Consider the following 16609-nt stretch of genomic DNA (forward strand, 5'->3'; position numbering starts at 1 on the left):
GAAGCCAGGGCAGAGGCAGCGGTACGCTCCGTAGTCAAGGGGAGGTAGACGTGACATTTAGGAGGTAATAGCTGAGCACGTTGTGAGGGACTCCTGATGAACTTGTCCTGCCCGAGTGACACAGCTGCTATAAATAAACCCATTTTTTGCCACAATAACTTTACACGGATTTGTACTATTTCTACCGGTTGCCCCAGGGCTGCCTGGGACACAGGTGGCATCTACAGGTCGTCAGTGACCAGTACTCACGACTTTCCTTCAACTCCTCTGAAGCTCGAGGTTGAGCCTTCTTCAGGTCTGCTCTCGGCCACGAGGAGGATGATGGAAAGTGGGAGATGGAGGAACTCTGCGTTCTCACAGCACTGCTCCCAACGTGTAACCGCCTTCTGAAAGGGAAGCCCAAGGGGGTTTTTCAAATCTCTGTTTTGTGAAAGAAATAGCCAAAGTGGTGATGTTGACTCTTAATCCTAGGAATGGCGAAATATACCCATAACAACCCAAAAAACACTTATAATGCTATAAGCAAGCCTGCAGCTGTATTTTATTTTGATTCAAACAACTGGTAACTACAGATAGGCTAAAAGGAGGGGAGGAGTAAAGAATTTAAGGCACAAATTGCAGCATAAAACCCACAAAGATGATAAAGCAACAGGAAGCCAGTAAAATCTCAGGGCTAACAGCTAATGGGAAAAAAAGAGGCCATAGTTTTATTTCTCTTCTACATCTGGAGAGTTTGGAATTAAATATATTGTTAAGCCAAAGATTTGGGAAAAGGAAACATTCATCTATGTTTCAATATTTAGAAGAATATGCAGAAGTGTCACAATATCCTGGCATTTTCAAACACTCATTAACGTTCAATTCTGCAAAAGCATAGCCGTTTCTAATTCTCTTTGTTTGTCCAGAACTGGTAAATGCATTGTTATCCACCAGCAAAAATGCTGCTTTCAACAGTGCCTTGAAACCAAAATACACTAAACAAATGCAATCATCACATAATAATATACATTTCATTGTATTTATCAATGCAATCATCTTATTTTAACTCCAAAATAAACCCCGTGTTTCCCTATTTACATATGGGTGTTTTCTAAGGCCCATGCTTCACCCCATCCTTTCACAAGAGAATCTAAAAAGCTGCTTTCTGCAGCCATTCCCGCAGGAAAGCAGTATTTGGGAATTTTCACCAAGCTCACACAAATCTGCCAGTCACCAAAACGCAAAGCAAGATTTTCCTGATACATCCTTTTCTTTAGTGTCCAAGAGAAAGCTGCTAGGTTGATCAAGCACTTCTCAACAGATTTTTAGAGGTCTTAAGTTCTATTATTTATATTATTTTTTTCCTTTGTGTGTTAAAGACGGTGTATTAGAATGGATCCTATCTTTACTCAATCTCCCTGACTTTCCTTAGCAACGTAAAGAAAGAAATCCATTAACTGAAGACCCCAGCTTGCTGGAGTGAATAAAACTGGCTTACATCAGACGAAAATCAAAAGAAAGGGAAACACAAGTATTTAAAAAAATAAAACAGTATCTGTCAGCACCAAAACTCTGATTTTACTTTCATGCAGGATACCTGTCTTTCCTATTTCTCAAATCAGTTGCAGACTCTCTTGCTTTGATTCCAGCTTCAAAGAGAAATTTGGTATTTATTCTCTGAGGAAGGAAAACTCTGTATCGTGCCTCTTTGATGTCTTGTTACACAACTAAAAAAACCCAACTTTATGGGGGTATAATTAAATAATATCATCACCAGCAATCTATTTACCAAAAGAAAAGAGTTTACTAGCAGTGAGCAACATTTGAGCTGGATTGAGCATGAAAGTGGCTAAGCCTCGGTTTATATGTAAAATTAAAATATCAAAGAATGCACTTAGGATTTTTCTTAGAGAAAGAATTTGGTAGATATGACTTTCTCAATATTTCTTTCAATACTGAGCTCCATAATATGAACCTTACGTAGCGCAGGTCCAAACTTTTGTCTCAGTAAGAGCCAGATGTATGTAAAATGGAGCAACGATGTGTTTTTTTAGTGTGGTAGAATATAAAATAAAGCACCAAATAATGAGCTCCTCTGATACGTTTCCTACATTTTGCAGTGAATGATCACCGTTTATGCCTACTCACGGATTTTACAAATATAGCAAGTGAGGTCAATAAAGGGGAGGAGAAAAAAAAAAAAGGCAGCTAAAGGTGTGCTCACTTTGTAAAATAAAGCTCCTGAGTGAAAAGCTCAGACTGAAATCCTGGCTTTCACTGAACTGCAACAGCAACAAGCCTCCAACAACCAACCCCCAGCTCTCCCCTTCACTGCACGGTCTCTCTGGAGCGTGAAAGGTTCCCAGCACCAATACACCACTTCAAAACTGGCAACTAGGATTAGGAAGGGAATCTCCACCTTTATATTTTAAAAGAAGAAAGAGTATTTTAAAAGATAGGAAATTTAACCCAGTTCATTAAAGGTTCTCCTGCCTGCCTAATTTCCAGTGCTTTGATTCAAATAGCCAGGCTCTTACGCCAGAGACCTTGGGGAGGGGCCGGGGGCAACAGGTTGTTTAATGTGTTAAGCCACTGGGAGAATTAAGTTTCAAAAAAGACTAACCTACCATCAGGAGGTCATTTTCTTTTTTTAAATTGTGAGTGATATAAGGGAAAACCTCCAGAAAAATAGTGCTTTTGTAATCAGGATTGGACCAGGAAGACAAGCACGTTAAATACACCACGGTTATCACTTCTATATTAGGCCTTTATATATATCTGGGAGGAAGTTTGCATTTGGAAAGACAGCACAGGTTAATGGATCAGACCTAGTAAAGGCCAAGGCCTCCAACAACAACAATCCCAGCCCGTTTTGTTCTTTATGACCCCGGGGATGCTCTGCCGGCTCCACACACATCCCCAGGCTGCCACAGCTGCTCAGTCATAACCGCGCGGCAGCCTCATCCCTTCGTTTGGTTCTCCCCCCATACCAACACGTGCACAGATTAATTACCCAACACTCATTACTGATAAAAAGGCAAACTCCTGCCTTTCTCCCACGTGAAGTGGTTTGGTTTGTCTTTAAAACACGGCAGCCACTCCACACGTCACTTGATTTTCCCCAAAACGCTAATTGGGAAAGTTTGCACAGATTCAGGCAGAATGAAAGAGGAACTTCAAGAGAGCCAGGCACAGAACGCTGCTGTAATTTAATCCTCATTCCAATACGTTCTCAGGTGTTCAACATGAAAAATGAAAATAAAATACTCACTAACAATAATAAATTAGAGAACTTAACATCAGCCTACAGGAAATTGTTCCTTGTAATTTCTAGTAAAGAATTACTAAGCACACTAAATGCCAACATCAAGAAACAATTTCCTTGATTTACTGAAACTATAAAGTTGGCTACATGTAATTTAAGAAAGGTTTTCTTGCCTTTTTCCTTTCTTCCTTTACCCACATAAAGTAATTATCATTAGAAGGACTTCATGGATTTTTCTGGTGAAGAGTGGGCCTGAAATAGTTTATTAATTAAAACTCAGCTTTCTGTTTGAGGCTTTAAATTTTAATTGCATCTTGGCAGTGCTAGATAGATTGACACACAGTGAATGCAGAAAACATTGGGGCAAGAGAAGGCAGGCAGTGAGAGGGAAGCAACTGGGACAGGAGGGAAGAGGAGCCGATAGAATCCAATCCTCTTCCTGCATGAACAAACCTGGGGACAAAGTTAAACGTTTATCTGCAGACAAGTGTATAAAGACCAAAGTTACACTGTCCCATCTTGAGCTGCAGAGAAAAAAATAAATAATTTTTGTGCTCATTTATATACTGCCGTTACTGCTAAGACTTACAATACAGGTACTATTTGTACCGGGAATATATATGATAAGCAGAGCATAGACTTCACCTAGACACCATTAAGAGCTTAAAACACCTGGGTCACAGTGAGCTGTCAAAACATAATAAATAGCCACCTGTCTTGCTCTGAGTGTTGCAATTAGGATTAGCAATGCTTTGTTTTTAAATGGTGTTTTTCAAACAAGAACAATGTAATTTCTGACATTGCAGGAACCGCGAGAACTGAGGTCCAGAGAAATGCCACGATGCGCGAAGTCCTCGTGGTGGGCCTGCGCTGGCAGAGCCAGCAACTGAAACCAGTCCGAAGCTCTGCCCAGCTGCTCATGTGGCCCCATTCATTAACAATCACCTGAAATAATTTATCCTGCTGGCACTTCTTAATGCTTTCTGAAAAGCGTTAAGGTCTGAAAAACAATGGCTATGTAATTTGAGATGCAAAACGATAAGAAGCAAGTTTTTGCCAACTCGCAAAATAAATATTCTACTTCAAGAAAGGACTCTTTTAAACAATGCAGCTCCTGAACCACATTTTATTGTACAGAGAGAAGCACACAGTATGAGAAAAATGTTTGGAAAAAATATACCACAGGCACAAAGTATTTTGTTACATCTTTCATAACTGTTTGTGCTGCATTCAGCTTTTTTTTTTTTAGTAACCAAAACAATGCAAAAAGAAACTAAAAAATAAAAAAATTTGAAACTTGCCCTCTAAAAACTACACATCCTTGTTGACTGCCTCATAATAATTACTGAAAGAAATGTTCGGCTGTGGAGAAATACAGAGGTTCTTTCATATCCATCACAAACAACACACTTTGTGCTTCACAGGTGCAAAAGTGAATCGACTGAATACATATTAAATTCTAATGCCGATGAATTGTGCAGTACAGAATTACAGTCACAGTTTTTTGAGTTCTTTATCAAATCAAGGGAGTCAGAAGTTTTACTCCAAGGACGATGCTGAATATATTTGTCATTTGTTACTAGAACTACAAGCTCTTTTCCATTCTCTTTCTCTGGTCTTTTTTTTTGGCTGAGTCATTAACACTTATGCACAAATACGGTATTTAACTCATTTAGCTGTTTTAATTTATTTAAAATGGTTGCTCTGCTCAAACAACTGGGATCACCTTGCGGTTGAAAGACAGGTTTCTTGGTTATTAACATGAGACACAGCTGCATAACCAAGGAGGCAGGGAAAGCAATGGGACAGAGATGTTAACAAAGCGCTCCAGCAAACCAGCCAAAACAGGAGGATGGGGTGGGCTGAAGTAATGTCACCACTTAATCAACACCACGGGTTTATTTGGAATTGCTGTAAGAGTCAGAGATAACCAGACTCGCTGACATCTCCTATCCTGGGGAGATTTACTTCAAAAGGTGGATAGACTATTTGCAATGTCACTGTCTCATTACGTTAAAAGATCTAACAAAGACTATTCCTTAATCACCATCTAAGGATGCTATCGTTATCCCATTACTTATGCCATTACTGATAATGAAACAAGCTAAATACATTCTACAGCCTAAACCCAGTAACAAACATGGAACCAATATACAAACTCCCCTGCTCACGCCGCTCCCTTTTATCTACCCTCACAGGCCTCCTGCCTTCCAGCAACGCCTTTTCCACCTTCATTCAAAGAAAACTTTCGCGACTTGGATTTGATGAAGTTCAGGAGACAGACTAAGCCGATGAACCTCAGCTTCTTTTCAGATACTTCTGCCTGCAAAATCTGAACGCTTAAGACTTCTCAGATTCTTCCCCAAGTATGAATATTCACGTTTAGATTCTTTTTTACTTTGCTGGAGAAATCTAAGTTGGGATAGTCCTATCCTTTTGGTGCCAGGCCACCAAAGTAGATCTGTAAAATAAGTGGTGGCAAAAGGTACACAGAAAAGCAAGCTAGTCCAGTGTACGCATTTTTGTACCTAATACCATGCTTTGAATCTGGCCCATTCTTTTTTGAAGCATCTCCTTAAAAAACAACTATTGCTATTTCCTCTGGTTAACCTTCAGATTAAAAAAAAAAAAAGAGAAAAGCTAAAGAAATAACAAAAAAAAAAGTCAGTACAGGAGTATTTTGTATCTCAACTGCCAAAGCACAAAGCAAGGGAGCTAGACAACATGTATCGTATCTCAGTACTTGTCTCTCCCATCCCTATCCCTTGAATTTGAGACAGTCTGCAGAAAACATTGCTTTGTGCATTGGAGCACTACTCATCTCTGGGGGCATGTTTAGACAAACCGATATGCAGTAAAAGCCCCTTGTTAGTCTAAACCTCCGAACACCTTATCTTCCCCAGCTTCCCACTAACAGGAAGACAATTCTGCACTCATCCTTCCAGGCTTCCAAGGAAATTCAAAGACATTGTAGGAGGGTGGATACAAGAATAATATTCTTGATATTCATGCACTCTAGTGGGAGAGTAAAACAGGCTGTCCCAGAGGTTTCTATGGAAAGATTTTGGGGTGACAACAGCCCTCAGGCGCTCCTGGCATTGCACTGGGGGTCTGGGTGGGGAGATGAGCAGGAGGATCTCGCTTGCAGAAGAGCCACAGGCAGGAAAGGCTGATAAAGACCTTGAATGAACTCATCTTCCAACTGCTCCATTAGCCAGTCCTTGTTCCTGCAAGTGCCAGCAGAGCAAAGAGCATTCATTCGATCACCATTCAGTCCCACTCTCCAATTTATCAGGATATGAGGCTGCAGAAACGGTTGTATGAGCACTGCTCTGTGCCATCATGTGCAAAGTGCAGGGGAGAAGCCCCAGTGGCTCGGCATTAAGTGCTGGACGTGCACAGCCCCAGCCCATCTGTCCCTGCGAAACGGTGCAGTCGGAGCACATCACTGCTCCTCATAACATTAATGCACTCCTCCCATTTCCACTCAAACGTAGGATGAATTCCATTTTACTGTTCTTCTGAACCCAACAATCTGCCTTTATACCTCCCCTGTCCTCAGCTGTGTGAACCTTCAGCATTTCACTGGCAATAAAGCAGCATTTGAGAAACATCTTGCCCTCTTGTCCCAGTCCTCTTTCCTATAGCAAAACGTAAACTGTATTTGTATACTACCACCACCAGGTGGGTGCCACTGAGCTTCAGCAAAGACACAGTATCTTTCCATTTCAATTTAATACCAAATGCTTTTAAGTAACGGTTGCTCAGCATTGCATATATTTTTCATGTCTGATTTATACTTTGAAACTACACGCTTTCTTAGATTTCTGGATACTCAATGCTGTTTCTATAACTTTTTTTTTTTACAAACAGCGATTAATAAAGAACACTTGAATGGACCAGTTTCTGCCACGTTGTAATTCCAAAGTTATGTTGCCACCTATGGACAGCCTGGTGTTACTACTGCGTACCGCAGGTTATTCATGCAGGAGACCATCACACTTCCAAGCCAACGGACAGAAATGCAGCAGCAGATGGCTGTATCCCTTCTAAGCTAACAGCTTCGCCTAGCAGCCATTTAGTCTGAGCAATAACTTCGAAGAGTTATGAAAATATCCGGCCCCAAACTATAACACTAAGCATCTGCAGCTCCGCACAGCCTGTGATTCCTGCACACTTTCACATTTGAGGCTGGCCCGAATATCTGCAGCCAGCAGAACCTGAAAAAAAAGACTGCCGAATGAATTGTCCAAGTAAATTATGTGTCTGGAAATACCTATGACATTTTCTTACCAGAGAAATATTACTAACCCTGTCTTATAATGTAAGATGACCTCCAAAGTTTCACCCAGCTGTCCCTGCTAAGCTGGCTGCACTGCACAGCCTCTTCAGAGCTGCTGCTGTTGAGGGCATACAGGAACAAGTGATGGATACAAAAGGACCCGAGTCTCCGGAACCATGCAGTCCTTAAACTGGCCGAAACCCAGCAGGATTGGTTTCTGAGCTCAACAGGAGCTGGAGGCTCCCACCTTGCTGCTTTGCTGCTAGTCAGTATTGTGCCGCTCTGGAGAAAGCAACTCTGATCTTCAGTTACGAACAGGAGAAGACCCACTATCATGCAGCAAATCAGGCTGGGCTCTCTGCTATGTGCAATGGTGTCCAACAGCTCTGGGGGGCTCTGGAGACAACTGGGCAGGTAGTGCACAGAGTGATGCTGGCAAGCAGCCTCCTGGGCTCTGCAGAACTTCCCCTCAAAATACCTCGACCACCTGCTGTTCTGCCTCTGGGAGCTTAGGCAAGGCTGCTCCACCAGGCCTGCATGAACCTTGGGACGACGGGGATTCCTGATAAATTCCTACAGCATTAAAAATGGAAAAACCAACCAACCAAACAAAAAAAAACCAACAAAAAATCCCAACCACCCACAAAAACCCTCAACAAACAAAACCCTCCCCCAAAAACCCCAAAACTCCAAACAGTTGCACAGAATCACATGAAAGCGGGCACGAATCATAGAATTGTTAGAGTTGGAAGGGACCTTAAAGACCGTGCAGTGCCACCCCCTGCCCTGGGCAGGGACACCTCCCACCAGACCAGGCTGCTCCAAGCCCCATCCAACCTGGCCTTGAACACCTCCAGGGATGGGGCAGCCACAGCTTCCCTGGGCAACCTGGGCCAGGGGCTCACCGCCCTCACAGCAAAGAATTTCTTTCTGAGATCTCACCTAAATCTCCCCTCTTCCAGTTTAAAACTGTTATCCCTGATGCACTGAACTATTCAAATGCTGGACTTTCTTACCAAAACTCTGCCAAAATGCAACATAAGCACTTTGAGCTGCTGCTGGGATTACTGGGCACAGGAAAAGCACCCATCCCAGCCTGTTCTCCCAGAATACAGACCGTTTCAAGATTCCCAAATTGCAGGAAATGCCCAATGCCAGTTTGGTAATCTCCACTGAATTATTGATGACCATAACAGTTACCAATGTTGCATGTACTAAGTGACAATTTCACTGGCAATCACGGCCAAGGCACTGAACACAGGAGCACCAATTGGGGAGAGGAATCAGTGAGTGCTGCATTCATTGGAGCCACACATGAAGGAGGGACTGAATAAGGGAGAGAAAAGCTGACTTGTGAGAAAATCAGCCTCGCTGGAATTCTGCTCCCGTTTAGGTAAAAAATAAAACTCTCTTTGATTCTAGACAAATCAATTCAGCCAATACTCAGCTCTGAGAAATTGCTCCAAATCCTTGAGTCATTCAAGTAGTCTAAGGATTATCTCCATCCCCATCAAGGTAAACAATCCAGTAGCATTTTTAAATACCAATCAAAGAGAACTCATAGAAAAGCAGACCTTTAAAATGGCAATGAAAGACAAAGAGGTTATTCAGATATAATCCCATTATATTTCAGCTCTAGTACTGGGAGCTTTTTGATTTCTGACTATGCAAGCGCCGAGAATAAATGAGAGACCAAGCGAACATCCTGATACCTGCAGCTGCTCTGCACCCACCCAGCTGAAGGTCTGTAATGGACCTACTCACAGAAAATGGGCCACAAACAGCCAGTCGCTATTTTGCAGCTGCATGGTGAAGTTCTTCATAAGCTGAGTGATCAGCGAAGGGTAACTGCTTTTAATCTACCTCTGTTGTATTTTTTATGAAAACATTAGGATTTATACTACCCTGTCATTCCGTATAGGCACACAGAGAGGGAGCTGTAAAGGAAAGCCATCTGCAGGTATAATTAACGTTAAAAGCAATATATTGTGGGAAAGGTACTTCAACTGAGACAATTACCTGGGGAAAATGAGAGCAAAATTACACCTTCCTCTGCTAACTGCAAAAGTAAGTTCTGATCCAAAAATCAAGCAGACTTCACAGACACTAGTTGTTTGGCCCTGCTCTGGCTTGAAGTTGGGTGTGTTACTGGTAGACCCTTTCAGGTTGATGCTAGCACATAACAAAATTATCCACCTCTCCACATTTACCCTCAGAAAACTTGACTACGTTTGTGCAGCAACAAAAAAACGAAGACACTTCTTTCCAAATATCGGGATGGTCATCGTTTGGATGAAGGCAGCGCATTCCTAACTGATGATGGGAAACCCAGGCATCCAAATGGCGCTTCAAGGAGGCAACCTAAAGCAGGACGAGAATTTGGGAGCTGATCTTCCCTGGAACTGTCAGTGCACGGGGTCAGGCAAGGAGCTGAGAGAAGAGTCTGCCAGTCGAGCATCTTCCAACAGCAGCTGCTAAGGAAAAGACCAGGCATATGGGAAGACACTGAAGACAGGAAGGAAAACTCTTTTCCTGTTCTCCCAAAGGGTCTACAACTCATGAGCACAGACCCCTCCCCTCTGTCTGCCTAAATGTACCGATCTGACATTTTTATCTTTTCATGTTATTATTACCCATAGTTACTTGGAATAATTCCCCATAGGTATTTTACACTTCCCTCACAGTAATTTCTGTGACCATAAGCTTCTGTAAGGCAGCAAATGCTTCAGCGCTCCTTCCTGTTTAAGTCTCACGAATCTCATCAATAATAAAAGATTTTGCTGTAAGTGACAATTTGCAATGGCTTATTTGCGCTTCAAGACTTTGATACCAAGAAAGACAAATTCATCTGTGACACACCAAATCCCCAATCAACTGGAAAATTAAGCAGAAGAATGCAAAGCTGCAGATCTATGTAAATTAATTTTCCATATCCATCATCCACAGCTAAGTTTCAAAAACTGCTAACTAATTCTGGGTGCCCACTTTGACACCAAGCACTGGTGAACAGAGCCAGCTCTACCTATCTCTGTGGCTTTACTTGGGCCACAATACAACTGTGATAGCTGACAAGGTTTCTCTCCTTTAGGGAGTATAATTTAGGAACAAATTCACTTTGGGGCGGAATGGCCCAGTGCTGAGATACAATTCAACCAAAGCTCAAATTGCAAAGTCTATAGAACTATCTGTAACTGCATCTTGAACAAGGAAAATAAATTTATGGATGTACACAGGAGAGACAAATCATGGAGATAAGTATCACATAAATCTACAGAGGCTACATAATTACTGCATCAGAGATCCATGATTAATATTATTCTTCTGTTGAGGACAGAGATACTGATACATCAAGGGTGTCTCTATGAGAAGTACTACAGTTCAGGTCTGACATAGACTTCTGAAGCGACTGTCCGCATCCTCCCCGCTTTCCTGCACACCGGTGTGCATTGCAGTGGGGTCTGGGAGCACAAGAACTGGATTCCTGGAGGATAAAACTATGAAATCCAGGAACGATGCAGCCGTTCCAGCTGCTGAAGGCCAGACACTTCAGGAGAGCCAGTCTGCACAAAATCTCTTCGGCATGCTGGGTGGATTTTGGGTCCCCAGCACTAACTGCTTCACCCTACAAATGTGTTTTCATTCGTGCAAAAATTTCCCCCACAAGCTCCTCGCTGGTCGTTTGCACAGCAGCACCCCCTGTGCCAGCACAGGGCCCTGCCAAAGGCTGTTCTTCCCTGCATCTGGCCCTCCTTGGCCAGCGGAGGACACGGACATTGCTCCAACCAGCTTTAATTTGCTTCACACTTCAAAGATAGAACACAAAGTCTTAAAGAACATCTCACAGAAGCACACTTGGAGAAGTACAGAACAGTGTTTTCCTCAATAAAACACAAAGCCAGGAAGTGCTGCCATTTCCTCAATTAGCTAAGCAATGGGACCTAGGCATCTCTGCTGAGAAATACCCATGACAACTGCCAGTGAATAAAGGGTGAAAGAGATAAATATGAATTTATAATTATTTCTCAGACTGATGCCGAGCACCAGTGGGTGAAGCAAAGCTTGAACTGAAGTCCTGCCATATTGTAAAGACAACATTTCTATTCTTTATTTCTTGTATTTTTCCAAGAAGCGAGGTTCACCTAATCATACCATGCCACTTTTTTGTCCTTCCCCAAAAAATCTTTGATAGCAGTATCAAAGCTATTAAGATGCAAATCACATCATGAAAGCAGGCAGCCAGATAGAGGAGAGCAATTCCCAAACATCCCTACATGGGGACGTGCTGCAGGTTACGCTTCCATGTTCACTAAATATAAGGGAAGTCCACTGACGAGACAGTTGTTCCGACTCTCCAGAGAGGGAAATGCCTTGCAAGAGCCCCCAGAGCCAACCTGGGAGACACGGAGCCATAAGGACAACGGGCCTCACCCATTCTGTTACGAAGAGCAAGACATTCAGGTTCAGAAGCATTACTGAAGTTTATAGTAACACCTATAAAGATGATCTCTCCCTAAAAATATTTTTATCGAGAACATATTAAAAAAGAATAAAGGGAAAAACATTTGATGCACTGATAACTTTATGCCATAAGTCTTATCACCTGTAAGAAAACAGGCAGGCTCTTACAGAGGAATGTCATGCAGCTGCTTTTGTACTCAAAAGCTGGTACTGCCAGTTGCTATGTTAAAACCTGAACTGGGCCCACCTTAAATATTTTTTCCCTTCCTAGTGAGCGTGGAAAACAGCATTTAGCTCTAGGAGTATCTATGCAGTTATTTTAAAACATTGTATAAGCCAGTGCACAGCGGCACCAGCCAGGGACACTCAGTGCTGCTACCTTATTTTCCTAGTCTAATTTCATTTGCAAGACCTCTAGAGGGCAGTGAATAAAAGAAAATAAAGTACCAGAAAGAGCCATAATGTTAAATACAAATTTAAAAATTGGGATCTCGTCTAATTACTTCTTTGTATTGAAAGTCTTCCAGGTAATTCTATGGATTAATGGATTACTGCAATAGGATTTTTCCAAGACCAAATCCTACGCTCTCTGGCAGATTGCACTGACAGACTTTACAGCAGTGCTCTTCCCCTGTGATTTATTTTTTTCAGCCAGAAAGCTCTTTCTTGCACCTAAGCTAAAATATGCAGCAGGCCATCTGACTTCTGTGGTGCTCATGGGCAAACAAGATTCCTCCCCCCTTCCCCCATGGAAAGTCACATTAAACCAAGAAAAAGGGAAAATACAGTTGAGTAAAGCTGACTGTTTACTCCATTTATAACAGTATAATAGCAATGTTCAAGTTAATATCAAAACAGCCAGGACACACAGCAAAAAGTGGCATCTTGGATAATTCCTTTTTGGTTTTCATGCCTGTACGGGACACAGAACCAGGCACGCTGCTAATAACTTCATTATATATTTGACTACGGCATATGCAATTAACTCATTACTTATGGAATATGTAAAGTCTAGGATAAAGCTTAAATTAGACACAGCAGACAGAAGCATTGCAGTAGATACAGTATACTAGGTCTTATCTTGCACATAAGAGTATCAACCAATACAGCACCAACCCATACGACAATATAATTTCATCTATGCTTTAGTAAATACTTAAGATTTCGTAAACCTTGTGCAATTCTGAAATGGGCTGTGCAATTACCACAGGCAGAGCTGTCCGCACCTTAAAATTAATGCCGTGTTTATTTTTGGAATGCAGAAGAGATCTGCAAATGCATCTAAAGCCACCAGGAACTGAGAGCACAACAAAATGCTAGAAAATTTGTGCATTAAAATGCGATGCCAGGGCTCCGAGGGCACTAATACACTCAAAGGCCCTGTGGGGGGGGAACGGTGAGCTGCCCCGGCCGCCCCAGTGAGCCACTGGTCCTTGCTGTGCCCTGACGCTTGCTGAGTGAAAACCCCCTCCAAAAAAAAACCAGAGAAACCAAGAACAGCAAGTCAGCAATCCATTAGCGTTCTTTCTAGACTCCTGGGTGATTCACGGCTGTTATAAATTGTCACAGCTCCCAAGAAGTCAGACAATGACAATTTACCTGCTGCTTTTTCTTAACCTTGTTTGTGAATTTTTATCTTTTTCCTGTCCCTGCAATCTTTTCATCCCTTTTCCAGTGTTTCCTGCTGTATCAATTCCCTCATACCTAAAAGGGCTAGAGAGCTAATGGCTGCTTTTGTGATTCAGTTTTCAGAAGATACACACTTACATGAAGTTCTGAGCCTTCTTCATACTCCAGCAGTTTGCTTCAGTGTCACAGAGCGATATCCTATAGGGATGAAAAATTGGGAAAATGTTATTCATGCTCTTTTAACAGAATGCAACTAAACAATTCTGCTACCGCCCATTCTATAGCTATCCATGTGTCACAACAAGGTGGGGACACTAGCATGTTATACTACTGATGGAGCCTGGAGGAACCTCTTTTCTCCCAGGAGAAGTCCTCCACTTTTGGTGACGGCACTCTACTTGTGGGCTTCTCCTTTCTGTAGAAGGAAATAAATAAGGCAGAGCAAGAAAGCAAGGAGAAGACAAAAGTGAAAACATAACATAGGTGCAAACAAGAAAGAACAGCAAGAATATATCATGATTCAAAAAATGTGATCTCAAAAAGGGGCAAGAAGAAGAAATAGATGGATGGAAAGGCCTTGGAGTAGTGGCTTTGGATAAAAATGGCCCCGAGCAGATGATAAATATCGTTACATCTTCATCAGTCAGTAAAGACACCTACAGCTCTGTCCACCCACAGAATGACATGGTACCCATCATTAAGGAGTGTACTCCCTGTTTTTTGAGGATGAAAGCCCTGCTAGTTCAGCATCTTTCAGAAGCAGTATTTTTATTCTTTAAAGCTAGAATAGGTTATATTGCACTCTTCACACTAGCTGGATTGTACGTCCATTTGGCAGGAGGTAGCTCCTATTTTACTATGCAGCCTTTATACTGATTTCTCAGTTGCGGATAAGTGCTCTTCAAAAAGATTAAATCGAAGTCCATCTTTCAAACAGCTTGAGAAATTCTTCCCTCCGAAGAACAAAGAATAAGAAAGGGATGAGAAGCTGAAACCCCTGTTTGAGCAGGAAGGTCGGTGCAGTCCTGACTAATGAACCCCAATCAGACTCTCTCATTACAGACATCGCCTGTCTCAGATGTAATCTAAACCACATACAGGTTGCAGGACAAGCAGGACAAGCACAGGACTGTTACTGAGATGAAAGAGCCCTTGAAAATCTGGGAAGAGGTGCGGGAGCAGCATCCTGCCCATCCCCGCAGTGAAGACAACCCTTATTGCAAACTGGAAGAGGAGGGGGCGTATTAGAGGCACAACAGAGGAAGAATGCCTCTGCTGGTGTATAATCTCAATTACAGGCTAACACATATAAATCTTTTGCTCAGGTGTGAGCCAGTAACTCCCTGCCCCGGGCACAAAGACTTCACCAAAACAAAGCAACTGCCTAGGTAAAATTAAAGCACCCTCTACAAGCAGATTAAGGAAAGCAGCCAGACGCGCCGCAGAGAGAATTGTAACTTTTCTGTCTCTCCCACTGGAAAATAGCCACGTAATTGAATACAAACTAAGAGAAGCTGGATTTTTTAAAGAAACTATTTGCTTATGGTTTGCTCCTCTGGGAGTAATCCAAACGCCATGCCGAAATTCATTCCAGCATTCATGCAACAGAGGTTTGCATTTTAACCAAAGAAGCAAATATAAAAGGATGTGTCTCAAACTAAGACACAATTTTGTGCAAAACCACAAACCTAGATGTAGTTATGGCTTGTTATAAAACATTATCAGTATAGCTGCCTGCAGCTGAAGGCACTGTGAGGCTTTGCTTCATCTGCCTTGCCCCTTCCAAACACTCCTACTTGTGAACGCACTATTTGGGAAGAAGAGAAGGGAAAGTCTCTGCTAGCAAGAGTGAGTATACGCCAATTTATGATTTCTACCTGGCAATAACTATTTAAAATTATGCGAGATCAGGATGATAACAGTGAAGAACAGAAAACAGGTAAACAAGATCACTGAAAAAATTCAGTACAGAAGCAAGGAGCTCTGTGGTGCCAGCTGGGAAGCCGACAGACAGACACTACGGCACAGGAGCCCTCCCACTGCAACACCTGTAGCCATGCTTCTTCCTCCCCAAAGTTAGCACTTCTCAGACCACGCTGGTGCTCAGCATCCCAAGGAATAAACCCCATCCTGATCTTTATCTTCTTCTGCACAGGTTGGTATTTTTGGAAGCCATTATTGCTGCTTGCAACATACTTTAAGCTCTTAATAATTTCCTTAGAGAGCTGCAGAGTTTGATGCCCAAGTCACAAGTGCCTTCCTTCTCCCCAGCCTTATTCATCTGCCCTGCTACAGAGCTCCTCTTACACAGCAGAAGTAGGAGCTGGAAAAACTCAGAGGTATTTGCCTCATTTCATGGTCTTTCACCTCAAATTTCTTGCATATGCAGAAAATTTGGTAAAAAAAGCCCCAACTACAGCAATAAAATTGCACATAAGCAGAAAACAATTTGGCTGCTTAGGCCACTGGCAAATTAGAAAAGCTTCTATGAATCTACTGTTAGTATACAGAGAGGGAGGTTAGTGACTTGAAAATAGAAACATTTAATCCAAAGATTTCTAAAAACAATCCCAAATCTATTTTCATTCTCCCATTGGCAAGTACAATGAGAAGCTCCTGGTAAGCATAGCCATTATGCTCATTAAAAATAGAAATAAAAAACTGGAAAATACAATAGTTTAGCATTCCCATCCTAAAACTTTAATTGGAGCAAAATGAACTTCTGTCTTCATACACCATCATTTACAGTTGAAAGCAAAATCCCCTGCATATTTGTATTCAAAATTGTATGGGTACCTGGGTGTACTACTGAGTAACCTGGTGATGTCCTCTGCAGGGATAAAGCATTAAGAAAATCTCAGTTTAGCCAAACACTGGAGTATTGGTGTCCCTTCGCCTGCCCACCTTCTGCTTCAAGGGCTCTTTTGGGCAGCATTGGCTTTTTTTCCTTCTCACACAGATACTCTTTTCCTCTCTATGCTCAGTGTGGTTTGGGT

At 42.2% G+C, this 16609-nt stretch overlaps 1 protein-coding gene across 21 annotated transcripts in view; it reads right to left on the reverse strand.

The window, feature by feature from the left end:
* Positions 1 to 16609, reverse strand: part of PCDH15 (protocadherin related 15) — a 799343-nt gene that overhangs the window by 451122 nt on the left and 331612 nt on the right. For all 21 annotated transcript variants that reach the window (XM_074589897.1, XM_074589896.1, XM_074589895.1 and 18 more), the window contains one exon: positions 13752 to 13811. The gene's annotated coding sequence lies outside the window, so the exon portion shown is untranslated. The remainder of the gene's footprint in view (positions 1 to 13751; positions 13812 to 16609) is intronic.

The sequence above is a fragment of the Larus michahellis genome, chromosome 6 (assembly GCF_964199755.1).
Source record: "Larus michahellis chromosome 6, bLarMic1.1, whole genome shotgun sequence".
NCBI classification, from domain to species: domain Eukaryota; kingdom Metazoa; phylum Chordata; class Aves; order Charadriiformes; family Laridae; genus Larus; species Larus michahellis.